This window comes from Stegodyphus dumicola, chromosome 10 (assembly GCF_044657685.1).
Source record: "Stegodyphus dumicola isolate Sdum_Otavi_A_Nest chromosome 10, ASM4465768v1".
NCBI classification, from domain to species: domain Eukaryota; kingdom Metazoa; phylum Arthropoda; class Arachnida; order Araneae; family Eresidae; genus Stegodyphus; species Stegodyphus dumicola.
Window position 1 is genome coordinate 157209351 of NC_140777.1, and position 16527 is coordinate 157225877.

Below are 16527 nucleotides of genomic sequence, written 5' to 3' on the forward strand. Positions count from 1 at the left end.
ACTGGAAATAGCAGCGACATCACACTGGACACAAAGCTGTGTTACGCCATCAATTAATTTTTTCTTATTTATATCGATAAGCAATTTATATTTGTGAAGAAAGTCAGCTCCTAAAATACCTTTTGTGACATCAGCAATTATGAATGGAAACTGAAAATCACGACGTAATCCCAAATCAAGAGTTAGCGTTTTTATGCTATAAGTGGAAATATCTGTGCCATTAGCTGCATACAGTTTGTATTCAGTTTTACATTTATTCTGTGAAGTACCAGGAATTATGCTTACGTCAGCTCCGCTATCAATAAGAAAGTGCAAATTTGATCTTCGGTCACGAACGAATAAACGAAATTTGCGACAATCCTTCATATTTTCTGCAGTAGCGTTTGCCGCTGAACCTACTGCAGATTCGAGTTTTCCTGGTTTTGGGAATCGTTTTTTACCCAAGCACACGGAGGCTTGCATTTCTCTGGAATGCATTTTGCTCCAAAACTAAAGTGATAAAAACAAAATTTGCCAGTAGGGTCATATCATTTACGAGATCGGCTTCGAGATCGTGAACGCAATTACGTAAATCCGAGTCCCTGCGTCTTGAGCGAATGGTTATTTGATCAATTTTTTGTTCAAGAAAGGTAATTCTTTGCAACAAATCATTTGCGGGAACGGAAGGAGCATTAGCACTAAATACTTCTGGTTTCCGATTCATATCACTAATTTTATCTGCCATAGACGCTAACTTGGTTACATCTTCATCACCAACTAATAATATATTTTTTATTCAGGTAGCTTCTCCAGCCATAAATTTCGTTTCTTCTGAAACGATATTACTAATTTTGAACTGAGCTTCAACTTGAAAAAACCATATTTCCGGTTTATCAGTCCAAAAAGGAGGTATTTTTACACTCACCTTATGAAGCTCCGGTGACTGCATCGTATCTTTCATAGCAGTTTCAGAAGAGTCATTAGTTGACATTTCGAAAATTAATCAGGGTCACCACGATGTAGCTTTGGATACTAATGTTTAAAATTAATTTATGACTAGGAACAGCATGAATTATATGTTGCAAATAACTTTTATTTGTGATTATATTTCCCATTTGTATTTTATAACATGTGTGGCAACACGCTTTTTATATTTTTTCTCTTGGCAACGTTTTTTTTTTAGTTGTTGTCACTGTTTTACTTTAGCATGTAGAATTTACTCTACTTGTGCCATTTTGTGTTTCAATATATGTTAATTTAGATGAATCTCTGCTTATTTATTTATCTCCATTCCTAACGTTAGACTTCATCAGGTTATGGGTACCAGCATGATATAACTGTGCGGGGAAATTTATGAGCGAAGTGGAGATAAACATTACCGGCAGTTCGTAAGCCTAACACGGCAGTTCTTAAGCCTTAAGTGAGTCGGCAAATTAGTTCGCAAAAATGGAAGCTGCAAAGATATTGGTTCAGCCGTTATGCGGAAAAAGTGATTGGCCTATTTGGAAATATAGAATTAAGTTCGTATTAAATTATCACGAAAACGCTTTAGAAGTCGTGGAAGGAAAACTGAAGAAGCCAGAGGAGCCTGATCATGCGGCCGCCGAAGAGATTCTAAAGAGATTTAGAGATGATATGAAGGTTTTTAATAAAGCAAATAATTGCGCTATGATGGTTCTTACGAACTCCATGACTGAAGACACTTTACAAAAGGTAATGAGATTTGACAGCGCAAGAGACATTTGGCTGGAACTTCACAAAGTATTCGAAGATTCGTCCGATAACCAACTTTATAACGTATGTTTACAGTTCTTCAAATTCAGTTGGTCAAATGATGATATGGCAGCTCATTTGTCAAAATTGAAAAATCTATGGAATGAACTGAACAGTGGGCTTGAAAATAAGGAAGAAAACAGACTGCCAGAAATGCTGTTGATTTGTAAAATATTGGATACTCTTCCTCCCAATTATCGTACTTTCAAATCGAGTTGGTTACTTCTTAGTGATGAAAAGAGAACTTTAGATGAATTAACTACACAATTGTGCACCCATGAAAGAGAATTAAGGAAAGATTCAAATTTTTTAGAAACTTTAGATCAGGAAGCATTGATAGCAAATCCGGAATTTAAGCGGAAATCATCTATTAACAAGAAAAACAATGGCAAGTGTAATTATTGCCACCAGAGAGGACATTGGGTCAGAACATGCAAGAAATGGATAGCTGATGGAAAACCGCCGAAACCAGTCCACATATAGGGCCGAACAAGGGAAGTAAAAACAGTGTTGCTGCAAATATGACACTTCTAGCTGTAGATGATACAATATTTTCTGCAGAAACGAATTCTGATGATTGGTTTATTGATAATGGGGCCTCGAAGCATGTCGCCAATAACAGGCACTACTTTATAGACTTCAAAAGATTTGAGCTTCCTCATAGCATCACTGTGGCAAATGGAAAGTCATTACCAGCAATTGGAAAAGGCACCATCAAGATAATGACCATTGTAAATGGGATGAATCAAATCAAAAATCTTGAAAATGTCTGGTATGTTTCAGAAATAAGTAAAAATCTATTTTCTGTGTTAGCATCTCAAGATAGAAATCAAAACAGTGTGTTTGAATCAACATTTAAGGACTGCTATTTAAAAATAGATGGTGAAATAGTTCTGCATGGAACAAGAAATGCTGGTGGGGGTCTCTTCAAAGCCGTGATGAAGACCTTAGTTCCTGAAACTCACATTGACATCAACATGACTGAGAATAATGAATCGACTCTCCAACTTTATCATGAACGATGGGGTCACCAAGATAAAAAGCATGTAAAGGCCATTGTAGAGAAAGAGTTGAATATTAAGATTAAGTCTGATATGAAATTATGTGAAGCTTGTGTATACGGAAAATCCCACCGTTTAAAGTTTGGAACCAGGAAAGCGGTTACAAAAGCTGGAGAATTGTTCTCGACAGATATTTGTGGGCCATTTGATCAGTCATTTAGGAAATACCGTTACTTTGCAATCTTCAAAGATGCCTACACCAAATTTCGATACTGTTTTTTCTTAAAGCACAAATCAGAAGTAAAAGATGTGCTTGAAAATTTCATAGCTCACGCTAAGAACTTAGCGCATACGGTTAAAGAAATGCTCAGTGACAATGGTGGAGAATTTGACAACCAAGCCATTCGCAAGATCTTGAACAAGCATGGAATCTCCCAGAGGCTCACAGCTCCATATACACCAGAACAAAATGGCAGTGCTGAACGAGAGAACAGAACAGTCCTAGAAATGGCCAGAACTCTCAAATACTCGAATGAGGAAGTGGACTTTCCAGCTTTCCTATGGGCAGAGTTCGTCAGTACTTCAATTTATATATTGCATAGGACAGGCAAGTCATGCAATAACTGGGCCACTACAGATAAACACCATGCATTAGCACTTCATTTGCCTACTTTTAACGATTTCGTTAACGAATTCTTAAAATCACCCTTTATGAAATGTGCGAAAGATTAATCGTTTCATTCTTTGACATTTATTCCAAGGTATTTCATATACTGCCCGCTTTTCATACATTGACGGTAATATGTAATAACTTCACTTACAGAAAATTTTAGTTTCTATCTAAAACGTTAGATGGCAGCACTAAATCAGATTTTTATTAAAGCTTGTGCGCAGAACTGTCATAGTATTATATTTGTTATTTTAAATTCTATTTGCACTTCTTTCGAGCGATTAAATACCTATATAAATTAAAAGAGTATTTTCATAAATAAATTATCGCAATTTTTTAAATCTATTAAAATAACTTTTAAGTTTTCAAATCTTAAAAGTTATTTTCTTCATTTTTGATGAAACTCTCAATTGTTTTTTCAACAAGAACAAATTACTGTTAAACTATTTGAATATTACTCCAATAAATTCGCTATTGAAGACGGTTCCTCTCTAATAATTACCTCGACATCCTCTAAATGATGAAAATAATAAGCTAAAACACAGTTCGTCTAAAACAGTGTTTCTTAACCTTTCTAGCGAGTCGCACCCCATTGAATCTGAAAATATATCTTCGCACCCCATTGAATCTGAAAATATATCTCCGCACCCCATTGAAAAATGTGTTTTAAATGTTTATGTCTAGAAAAATACATTTTTTGCGAAACTTAGTGTTTATTAAAAACACTGTAATTTTATATAAATACAAAACAATATTATTTTTATTAATGACTAGTCTGTTGTTGTTTGTTCATTATTATACTGGCGAAGCGGGGTTCCTTTTTTGAAAGAAATACGCGTAAGTCATCACTTGCATTTAAACAATTTCTCGCTTTAGTTTTTATATGCAAAAGCGATGAAAATCCCATTTCGCACAAGTAGGTGGTAGCAAAGGGTAAGAGTAACTGCAGTGCTCCGTTCGCCAACTCTGAATAACATTGTAACTGTGAACACCAGAATTGTTGCAATTCTAATCGTTCGAATTCCATTTGAACATGTCCACTTGCTCGCATTTCAATAAGTTGATCTTTTTTCAGATCACTATAGTCCATCAAATTTAAGTCAAATAGAAATGGATCCAGTATCCATCTCTGAGTTTTGGTAATATTTCCAGTAGAAAAATATCCATTGAATAATTGCTCAATCGTCTCAAATGTATTACAATGCCGGGTATAATTGTATTCTTTTCATTTTTCGCAATAACAGAATCAAGCAATTGAAAGTTTGCAAAATTCCCCTTTTCTGCTCGACGTATCCAAATTTCAAATTTTGCGATAAATGAAGATAATTTTTCATTAGATATTATTATATTTATACCAAATCCTTGCACTGATAGATTCAACTCATTTAAATGGCTAAATATGTCTGCTAAGTAGGCCAACCTCAGCATTGCATCATTTACTCTCAAAATCTTTTACTAAATAACAGTTTTGGCTAATCAATAATTGAATAATTTCCTCACGCAATTCAAAAACTCTGTTAACCATACGACCCTTAGATAACCATCGTATTTCGGTGTGATATAGGAGCACGGTATGATCAGCACCGATTTCTTCGCAAAATGCACGAAAACTGCGATGATTAAGCGCTCGGCCTCGGATGTATTTTACTACATTTACTGCTGTAGGTAGATGTTGTTTTAAACTTTCTGGCAATGCTTTCGACGCAAGTGCATGACGATGCAACATGCAATGCGTTATTATAACTTCCGGTAATTCTCTTCTCATGTGTGAAAAAAATCCCGAATTTTTGCCTAACATTGCTGGTGCTCCACCAGTGCATATTGAGCCAATCACATTCATTGGTAATTGATATTTAGTAAAAAAATCTTTGATGTGATTGAAAACATCAATTCCTCTCGTATTCACCTCCAGTGGCTCACAAAATAGAAATTCTTCTATCACCTCTTTTTCCTTCACATACCTGACAAATACCAAAAGTTGGCTACAATTATCAACATCAGTTGACTCATCCAGTTGCATGCTTATTTTTAGTGGACTGATTTTTATGTCTTCAGTTACTTGCATTAAAATATCTTCACTGAGATCTTGTATTCGCTATCCTATAATATCATTCGATAATGGAATTTGTTGGATTTTTTCATGCGCTTCCGAATCTAAAACTGTTTTAGCAATAATTAAAGCAGAAGGTTTAATCAACTCTTCAGCGATCGTGTGAGGTTTCTTTTTCTTTTTTTTTTCACATAAATATGCCACTTGATATGACGCTTCTAATAAATGTTTTTGAATTGCTGGTCCGCACAATTTTAGGATAGTTCCACTGGTATCAAACCGAGCCTTCTTCGACTTCAAGCTGTTCATGCTATGCGTTTTTTCGCCACCATGCAGATTGTTGAAATGCTCTAATTTTGATGGTTTGAGATTGCTGTTTGAAAATATCTTGGAACACAAGATGCATCGCGGTCGTTGCATGCCATCTTTTTCGATTGTGCAGGTAAATCCATAACCGGCATACTTATCGTTCTATTTTTTTTTTTTTTTTTTTTACGTATTTTTTTGGGGTTTATTATAATCGATTTAATTATTTAGAAATAATGTAATATTATATATATATAATGTTCTTAAGTTTGTAATATCACTGAATCCTACTCGGCTTGAACGGGCAATTAAGAATGCATTAGTCTCAAGAGGTTTCTGGACAAGTCAGAATACACATGTCGCAGGCACAATAGTTGACTCAACCTAACACAGGCGCAGTAGATGCAAATACAAATCTGTAAATCCGTAGATTCCATTGGAGTAGCATATATTGAACTCAGCGCATGCGCAAGCTGGGATAACCTTCTTCGCTTGTACAAAGAATTTGGCTTGTATTCCCACAAATTTTTTTTCTTTTCTCCGTCACCTAGCTGCCTGTTCGCGTTCGTTTGTAGCGTTTCATGCCTTTTCGTAGCGTAGTGTATACGCCCATCGGCACCGGCTCTTTCCTATGTCTTTTGCCGATAAGTGAGCTAGGTGCTACCAATTTTTATGAGCTTCAATATTGGGGACACTATTGCAGATTTCAAATATTTTATTATAAGAAATTTAATAAATGATATTTAAGGGGCTTCTCCCGCATCCCCAAAAATACATTCCCGAGCCCCTGGGGGTGAGGGCACCCCCGGTTAAGAACCACTGCTCTAAAATTTCAGTGGCTCCCAAAAGTGTTCGTACACTTATGATTTTCATTGAAATAAGGCTCTATCCATTAATTAAAAGTAAACTTTCTGAATGAGATTTTAATAATAAGATCTATAATCTATTCGTAACAAAATTATATGAAATATTTTTAAAATACAGCGAAACTTTATTTTTAAGAAATTAATAATCAAAAAATGATAAACATTTTATCTCACAAAAGTCTTTGGACACTGAAATATTTTTGGATATAATCAACATTAGAATTATCGTTTGCCACTTTTTTTTTAATTTTTCCATTGTGGTGGCATTTAAAAAATTGTTTGCTTTAATTTTTTATTGTTTATTTCATAATATTTTATTTATTATTGAAAAATGGGTCGCAGGCGTAAAGAAATTACAAATAGCATTCGAAAATTGATAATTTTTCACCATAGTAGTGGTAAATCAATTCGAAATATCGCTAAATTAGTTAATTTATCCCATTCTACAGTGTAGTATGTGATAAAACGCTTTAAAGAAGAAAATTGGATTGAAAACAAGGTGAGAAAAGGTCGACCGAGAAAGTTAACTAAACATAACGAGAGAGTTATTATTAGAAAATTTGTGAAAAACCCACGTTTGAGTGCTGTAAAAGTTTTTGCAGAATTTAATGCAAAGTTTTCTACTTCAATTTCACCTTAAACTGTTCGACGGGTTCTCAGAGAAGCTGGATTACATGGGCGTTCTGCCCGTAAAAAAATTTTTTTTGTTAGTGAGAAAAACAGGAAGCTTAGGCTTTTATTCGCAAAATCAATGATAAATACACCCAAAACATATTGGAATCATGTTCTATTTGCTGACTAAAGCAAATTTAACATTTTTGGTTCCGGTAGTCGAATAACTGTATGGAGAAGAAAAAATGAGGAACTTATTCTAAGAACTTAGTTGGAACAGTTAAGCAGCCCACCAGCGGCCGAGCGGTAAAGTCGCTGAACACTGGTAGTTCGGTCCGAGGTTCGAATCCCGCGAACGGGCTGGCTGCATGGGCGTTTTCGTGGTTTTCCCCATGTGTAACGTGTATACGAGCCAGTTTCCCTTAGAAAGTCCTCCACGAAGGCATCCCTCCTCTTAGGCAGATAGCCCTCGAGGCTTTGCCATAATACACACACACACACACACAGGAACAGTTAAGCATGGCAGTGGAGGTGTTCTTGTGTGTGTGTTTGGGGGGGGGAGTATGACAGCATCAGGACTAGGTAATTTGGTATTTATTGATGGCATAATAAATCATTCTCTTTATTTAAAATTATCAGCCCAAAATTTGGGTATTAGAAACACCTTTATTTTTAATCATGATAACGATCCTAAATATAAGGCTCTCAATGTTTGCCTGTAGTGTCTCTATAATTGTACACAGGTTTTGAAAACACCACCTCAGTCGCCAGATTTAAACCCCATAGAACATATTTGGAAAGAGCTGGAGGTTAGAGTACGAAAATACGACATCAAAACAAAAAGCAAACTCAAACAGCCATGATGGAAGAATGGATGAACATTGATACAGAAATTAAAAAAAAAAAAAAAAAAACTAGTAAAATTTATTCCCAGACCTTTAAAAGCTGTTGTGGATGCTAAAGGCTATTCTACTAATATTAATTTAATGAAAAATGAAAATATTTACTAATATGTCAAGATTTTTTTGAAGTGTACGGAGGCTTTTGTGAGATAAAATGTTTGTCATTTTTTGATTATTAATTTCTTAAAAATAAAGTTTTGCTATATTTAAAAAATATTTCATGTAATTTTGTTACGAATAGATTATAGATCTTATTATTAAAATCTCATTCAGAAAGTTTACTTTTAATGGATAGAGCCCTATTTTAATGAAAATCATAAGTGTACGAACACTTTTGAGAGCCACTCTATTTCTAATAGTACTTCTTTTAAGATTTTTAATGACCGTTTCTTTAAGTGCTTTGCTGTAATTAGTGAACTAATATTTATCTTGCACTAACCATATACTATATCTTTTTTTTTTAACTAAACTGAGCTTGTACTCATCTGCATATTTCACCTCAGTTTACAAATCAAATTTTATCATTTATTCTCTTTTCTAATAACTTTATATCTTCAATTTTGTAGTTATAGTGACTAAAGCTTGGATTTAAAATGAAAACTTCATATAAGAAACTTAAATTTTGAGAATTACTGTTACATATTATTTTTTAAAATAATGATTAACAGTCGCATATCATCAAAATAACTTTTACAAATCAGATTTCAAAATGTTTTGGCTTGTCAGTGCATGTTAGCTGCATTTATTCATTCACACATCTTCTGCATGATACTGAAATTCAGCTCGAGCTGTAAAATCGCTGAATAGTGGTAGTTAAGACCTGGATTTAAATCCAGGTGAATGGGTGCTTTTGTGGTTTTCCCCATGTTTAAAATGTATACTAGCCAGTTTCCTTCAGAAAGTCCTCCATGAAAGTACCCCTAACCTTTTTTACCTTCTTTTACTTTTAAGATATTTAGCATAATATTCGAACAATTATTATAAAATTGTGTTTTATAATTTCTGCCAAATTTAATCAATGGAATATGATGCGACTTTTAAAATTGCTTTTTAAAGAAACTCATAGTTAAAAATGGAGTAGATTTCAAAGTTTCAAATTTTGAGGCTTCTTTTATGCTCAAATTTACATGTTTTTATAAAGGAATTGCGCTTTCTGGAAAAATTTTGTCTTTTTAATTCAGCAATTGATGCTTGAAAAAATATATAGACAATCATTTTTAAACAATTTTAAATATGTACTCACATAAAACTTTGTGACTGAATATCTTAAAATTCAGGCTGAAGAGAAAAATTTTTTAAACTATAAGTGAATTTCTGATTTGAAAAAGGATAGGTATTAAATGTGAATTATTTACAAAGAACAGAAATATAGCATTTATAGTTTGAAAACATCATATTGCTGCTCTATACTTTGAATAACAGTTTACTACTGAAAATTAAAAAATAATACTTATAAAATTTAAGGCATGTTCTTATGCTAACCAAATCAATTACAGCTTGTGATGATGTAATTGAACAAGAACAGTCAAATTCAAACAAAATGCAAACTAGTAGTGAAAATAATGAACAAAAGTGCAAACTAGTGGTGAATTTAATTTTAATTTAAGCTGGCTCACACCAAAAACCTCAGTTTAAAAACATCTTAAGTGATTTGTATTCTGAGAAGGAAATAGAAACAGGAAATTATAGTAAAGGCTGAAATTATAAACTAACATCTCAAGTGATTTGTATTCTGAGGATGAAATAGAAACGGGAAATTATAGTAAAGGCTGAAATTATAAACCGAGTAATTTACATAATAACTGTATATATATTTGAAGAATAATTTTCTTTGTATGTATTCAATTTCTTTCTTCAACACGTTTCCTCTTCCGTTTCGAATTTTTGGATTTAATTAACCCTTTAAGCGTGTAGCGTTTGCTCCTGCGCAAGCACTGCAGTGGGGACGATGACGAGGTGAGTTCGTCAAGCACGCTTAAAGGGTTAAATATTTCTGTTATTCTAAAAAAACTAAATGCATTTAGAATGTATAGAAAAAGCTAATATTTTTATTTCATTAGTAATACGAACATTCAGAAGAAATATGAAATATATATGGTAAGGACCGGTTACAGAGCTGGTGTGGCAGAATTTTTAGAATTTAGTGACAAACTGAGCAACAAAATCTAGAAATGGCAAAACTTTTAGAATTTAGAAAAGCACTAGTCAGCAAAGTTTAGGATCTACAGAGATAAGTTTAATATTCCACGTGATTGCACCAGGTGGGAAAATGCCTAGCATCAGACCTGTGCATGATGCATTAAGACATGTTAGATGAATCTTTTAAATTAAGTTTCCAATTTCTTTTTTAATTTTAATAAAAAATTCCTTTCTATAATTGTATGTCCATATGGTAAGATTAGAAGCATTTTTAATATTTTCCATGCTTGTGTCTAGTGAAAAGTAGAGAAATGTTAAGAAAAAGATTCTAGTATCAGAAGTAAAACATTTAAATGTTTTCATTGTTCTTCCAGATGTTCTCCAAAAAATTAAAAATTCATTGCAAACTTTCTGTAAAATACATCCATTACATGTTCATTTCTTATGTAAAACTTTCAGGAGACATTTTTAATTTTGTCACATTTTTCTAGAATCATGGGTCTATAAATCTTGCCTTCAAATCCTTCTTAATTTTCCAAGTTGCAATATCTAATGCCACGAAGAAAAATTAAACCTTCTAATATCTTAACAGTAAAGACAGAAATATTTTGAATAAGAAAAATCAGAGAAAAGAGTAAAATTAATCTTATAGAGAAAACCGATGCATATTCTGAGACAATTACATGAGAAAACTCATGAAAAAATTAAAAAGATATTTTTAATTGCTTTTGCTAACAACCGTTTTGTAAATTTTGCTTTACAGCATCATACTTTATTTTTCAGATTCAAAATATTCTATAAATGGCCAAAATAGAACTTTAAAATATTACAGTGAAAAATAAAAAAAAAGTTTTAATGTTATTTTGAAATATAATTTCAATACATTACCATTATTTTAATGAAATTTATCAATGTTACAATATTTGAAAAATTCCCAGATCTTGGAATTAAAAATTTATCATAGAAACTATCTTAAAAATCACCAAAATGTTGATAAGTAACCAAATTTAGAGCCGTTCAATAAAATTCATATCCCCAAAAGCGAAGAGTTGTTTAAGAACCATGCATTATAAAAAATGAAATAATTTTGAAATGCTTGTTTCACTTTTTGCTCAAAAACTCCAGTATCCCACCATTTATACATTAGAAATAGGAACAAATTATAACCCATTCAAAAAATCATTTATCAGTGAATCGCCAAAAAATATATCTCCAAAATGCTAATTCACACTCAAAATGGCAGTCATAAAAACAAATTTCACACGATTAAAATTAAGGACCTTCTGGCAATTTTGGCCGAAATTGAGGACTTTAAAGGACCAAAAATTTATTGCAGATTTTTAAGGACCATACAAATCCCAATTAATTCTTTCGGCATATTTATGTACTTAATTTCTTGAGAAAAAATTATAATTTCTACATGTAAGAATTTTTTATGTACAAGTTCACATTTACAGTAAAGTCACTCACGCAAATTCCAAAACTCTGGCAAAACAGTACTGTCATTTCACAGAGTTGAAAGAAAATACCATCAAAACCTCCTTGCTGTTGACAAATCAGAAGGTAACCAACTTTTAATAAGATTAAAAAGTCAATTATGTATTTCGATTTACTAAATATGCATGTCTCACTACATTTCTGAATCTTTTCTATTTTAACTAGATTTGGGGATGTAATCTTAAACTGTGTGTCAGGCTTTCATTACCATAAAATACCAAAACACAGTTTTAAAACAATTTATCTTCATTCAACAAGCTTACAAAATATATACTACATTAAGAAGTCTGTAATCCAGACCTCCATTATCCGAAATGATCTATAATCTAGACTTCAAAGACACTTTTTTTGTATGCTACGCATGCATGTTTAGCATAAAAGATGAAGCACCTTAGACAACTTACATTAAAAGACATGTTTAATAAAGTAAACAAATATTAAGCTTTTTTGGTAAATTTTGATACCCTTTAGATCATAGTTGCTCTTTATTTCTTAAATTATGGTTTCATATTTTTAATTTTACAATTTCTGCATGCCATCTTACGATATATAATCCGGATTCGCCAAAGTCCGGATGAGTCCAGACTTTGTGTACTTGCTGTCTGACAATAAGGCTTCACTCAGAGGGTTCTTTATAGTAAATTGTGCTTTTCAAACAGATTTCGCACCCTATTAACAGGCTTTGTGCAAATGACAGCTGTCTGTACATACATACACATCTTAAGCATTTTTAGAGCGATCTCTAAAAATGCGTCTTAAGATGTCGTAAGAAGTTAAGGGGTTAAGGATTTCCTGACCCAAACCATAGTCTGCACAGTACATAGTCTAACATTTAATAAAAAATACAAAAGGTTGGTAGATAAACCAAACGCTTTGTATTTTTATTGTTATCTACAAAAGGGGAAGGATTCCTTCATGGAAGACAATGGAGGTAAGAAAGGAGTGGCCAAACCGGCACTAGAAGTGAAGCACTGCTCGAACACCAGATGGGGTAATTTTTTTTATCACTAACAGCATTTTTGATTAATTTGTTTTATAACATCCTAAGCTGTTAAACTACAATACAGATTTTAGCAAAAAAGGTTATGCTTAAAAATGAAAAATACCTTACAGTACCTTTAAAATTGTATAAATCTTTCGATACCCTTGATAGAGTATTCGCTACTTTTATTTTGCATTCCAAACGCCAAAATGTTTTAAATAAAATAATTTTTTTCCATATCTTATTGCAACATGTACTTTTTAAATTTTTTAGTTTTATACATCTGAAAAATAATCACTTCGGCTTACACATTTTACTTATTATTTACTATATTATCAGTGAATTATTAAACTGTAAAATCAATGAAGTGCTCTGCCAAAATATATTTGCTAGAAGATATGAATTTGACAATGAATGTATCCTAACATGTTTTAAGTCAAAAGTTTGACACTTGATGGCTAAATGTAAAGTTATGCATTTTACAATTTCATAATTAGGCACATAAGTCAGGTTAAGTTTTTATTAAATAGAGTAAGACTTGGATTGGATTGGATTATTGTAATTTGGCACAAAACCTGTCAAGGTTATCTGCGCCAGACAAATGGTAACAATGCAATTAGTCATTTGTAAAAACTTCCAGCTTAGGTAAAAAGAGACAGATTACAATCTATGATAAAAGCTGATAGTTTTTAAAAAACAAGTCTATTATAAAAGCCAATATCTTTTAAAAACAGAAACAAATTACGATGATGTGTTTTTTCAATTAAATTTCTTAAGTCCAGTTCTGAACAATTAAAATGTTTTTGGCAAAAATAATTAAAACTCTGGCATTCCACCAAGATATGATGGACTGTCAGATCTGCATTGCAGTTTGAGCAGCTGGGATTCTCTTCTCCCTTCAGAAGATACTCATGGGTAAGGCAACAATGGCCAATTTTCAGTCAAGATGACATCTTCCTTTCTATTAGCCATACATGGCCAGTATCCAATGGTGGGGTTTTACATTTCTCAGCTTGTTATATACTTTGTCATCCCATTGCTTCTGCCATTTGCTGAGAATTTTGCTTTTGACAAACCCTTTGATGTCTGCTAGTGGAATCTGATTGTACAATGTGGTTGCAGTTTTAGCTGCAATATCCACCAATTCATTCCCCTTAATGCCAATGTGTCCAGGGATCCACGAATAAAGAATCCGGTACCCTGAATTTTTAAAGAATGATTCAACTTCAGGATTCTGTTGCAATTGGATGAGTACATTGAGTGTGATTTTCCAATGACAATAAGGCACTCACGGAATCTGTAGATAATAAATTTTATGTACTTTTGTTTTGAAAGTCAAGTCAAAAGCCAGGTGAATTACAGTAAGCTCAGAAGTAAGCACAGAGCAAACTGTATGTAATCAAACCCCTACTATTGTTTTCTCTGTGACAAAAGCAGCGCCAACATGATCCTGGGATTTTGATCCGTCTGTATATAGAGGGATATATTTCCTATATTTGTTTCTATGTTCAAAATATATCTGCTTGTAGATGATTTCATCAGTTTGTGATTTACTCCAGTGTCGAAAAGTATCCAGAGAATGGATTCTCCAATCCTCCCAGGGAGGAATTCCAAAAAAAAAAAAATCCTCCACCTGTATATCTATATTAGACAAATTATACTCCTCCGCAAGCCGAAAGATGGGACACATGATGGTCGTGCCTGATATAAACAGGAGTATTGGTCATTAGAATTTTCGGTTTATGATAAGACTTTGAAATAATGCTAAAAAACAAAGATTTTCACGATTTCTTAACCGCAGGGAGGTCTCGTTACTTTCCACATACAAGCTTTCCACTGGAGAAGTTCTTAAGGCACCAGGGCATATCCAATCCAAATTCACTACTGGCTCAAACAATACTGAAATTAAAAATTATCAAATCTTAAGCAAAACTTGCCCCCTCTAGCCGAAGTAATAAATAGCCTCTAGAATTCGAAGAATTCAAAACTCTAACAAACTCTCAAAACAATTAAAAACAAGATGACAGACCCTTTCTTTCCCACGCAACAGAAAAATGTTTTCAATCGCAACTCGGTTAAACTTGCGACATCCGCAACAATAAATAAGTCACCCACTTCTCTACTTCAGAAAAAGCCGAAATACTTCCTCTCCTCCACATCCTAAACATATACGAGCCAGTTTCCCTTAGACAGTCCTCCCTCCACTTAGGCAGATAGCCCTCGAGGCTTTGCCATAATCACACATACACACTGGAAACTGTTAGTGAATACAGACTTATGCATAATTACAAGTTATTGTAAACTTTTTTATTTCCATTGGTAGGTGCTAGCCATTATAGGCATTAGCCACAACTAAGGCTGGAAGTGTGGTCATTTTATTATAGAGGCACCTAATAGGTGGACAGACCCATGCCTTCTCCGGAATTTGAACTAGTCCCTCTGGTGTGGCAGAGTCGCTAACAATTTTCCCATCTGGATGGTGAACTGTGTAATATAAAAGGTAATGAATGTCCTTCGGAAAAAAAAAATCCTTTAATTGCATTTATTTTATTTGAACTAAAAAAATGAGGAATTTTCTAGAGTCAAACTGATAAAACCCTAAGCATTTCTTTAAAGAAAAGCTCCGAGTAAGAGCACTTTTAAAGATAGTTTTGCATGAAGAAACATTCTGAAATTTTTCCTAGTTTTTAGCATATCATTAATTAAATTCAGTTTCTTATTTTTCTGTTATCTTACTTTTTTAAATTTCATTTGATAATGGACATTAATTCAGTTAAAATTTATATAACAAACTGTCAGATTTTTAATTTTTTTTGAGGGTGAATATGTTCAAGCTTCATTTGATGGAATGAAGAAAAAGTTTCTTGTTTATTGAGTTAACATAAATATAAAGGCATTATTGAAAATAAAATTTGAGAAATTTTTAAGCTTCCTTTTTTTTAATTGAGAAATTGTAAACTATATTTCAGAAATAATTAACAATAATGTATGGCATTATTATTTAATGCAAGGAACATATTTTTATAGCATAAAAAGAATCAATTATTAAAAAAGTGAATTTTATTTTAATTTAAAGAGTATTGTGTTTAGGTTGTTAAAATTTATATATATATATCAAGTTTAATAGCTTTGACACTTAAAAGACAGTATATTTCAACCACTTTTAAATGTATGTAGTAGCAATTAGTATTTATGCACTTAATAGCATTTATTCCCTTGATGCATAGTAATGAGCTGTTTAAATAGAGTAAGGCATACAAGGGCTGTCTGCCCAAAGGGAGAGATGCCATTGTGGAGGAATTTTGAAGAGAAACTTACCTTTGAGTGGGTATTAAAAGTAATGCATATAATTTTCATTCAAATTATATTTATACATATTTCTTATGTAAAACTCTCAGGTTTGTTAAAATTAGTGTATTTTACTTGACAAATATAGTAAATGCACAGAAATTAAAGATTTGCACATGCCTGAAATGAAAAATATATGGGTATTTAGGCATGCACTTTCAAAAAGCTTATATTTGCCTTTAACAAATAAATATTTATTAAATTACTCGTAATATGTTTGAAATGATTGATTTGTTCATTCATAAACAAGTTAAAGTTACTGTGAAGAAATATTAAATGAATTTAAATTTATAATGATTACAAATATTACCTAAATATGTAACAAAGTTGGCATTGAATTGTAAACAAATTGAAATCATGTTGACAAATACGTTACAAAACTATTCAAGCAAGAATTTTTTG